The sequence below is a fragment of the Oncorhynchus clarkii genome, chromosome 16, assembly GCF_045791955.1.
Source record: "Oncorhynchus clarkii lewisi isolate Uvic-CL-2024 chromosome 16, UVic_Ocla_1.0, whole genome shotgun sequence".
NCBI lineage: Eukaryota > Metazoa > Chordata > Actinopteri > Salmoniformes > Salmonidae > Oncorhynchus > Oncorhynchus clarkii.
Window position 1 is genome coordinate 62627368 of NC_092162.1, and position 799 is coordinate 62628166.

At 42.3% G+C, this 799-nt stretch overlaps 1 non-coding gene across 1 annotated transcript; it reads left to right on the top strand.

The window, feature by feature from the left end:
• Positions 1–316: 316 nt before the first annotated feature.
• trnaa-ugc (transfer RNA alanine (anticodon UGC)) lies at positions 317–388 on the top strand. The gene has a single exon. It is a non-coding gene; the product is annotated as a tRNA-Ala (tRNA).
• Positions 389–799: the final 411 nt, after the last annotated feature.

The following is a 799-nucleotide window of genomic DNA, read 5'->3' on the forward strand; positions in this document are numbered from 1 at the left end:
TATCCAAAGCCAATTACTACACACACACACACACACACACACACACACACACACACACACACACACACACACACACACACACACACACACACACACACACACACACACACACACACACACACACACACACACACACACACACACCTAATGAACACAAGGTCAAGGGTTAAGACTGGGCACCTCAAATCATATTGCATAACAGTCAAACAGAAATATCCTGGCTGTCTATTGGCTCCTCTTTCACAGGACCAATAAGGACTGACACCTGCCTGCAGGGAAAGCACATAAAGCCTGTTGCATAAATTCATGTATGGGAGGGGATGTAGCTCAGTGGTAGAGCGCATGCTTTGCATGTATGAGGCCCCGGGTTCAATCCCCGGCATCTCCAGGAGTTATTTTGTCTAAATGAAAGGAGAAGATAATCTCTGCAGCCAAATCTTCAAATTGACTGTGACGGGAGGAATTTGATAAAGATTTTAAACAGAAATGTGAACAGTAACAGGGGTATTACTTTTGCCAACTCATTTTATACATTACATCACCAAACAGTGCCTTTATTCAGTAAGATTTAAAAATCCTCCTATATAAATAAATAAATAATGATTGGCTCTTATTTTCAACTTTGATTTGGGGATGCCGTTTAGTCATATTGTAGGCTACAGGTCAGTGCATTCCTTGTTTGGTGACCAGACAATTTACAACTGAATGCTCTCTGTCCCTCCTTTGGAACGACCACAATAACCAAGGAACCATCAGATAAACATAACAACCCACCAACCTCTGGCTCTGCTGCCACAAT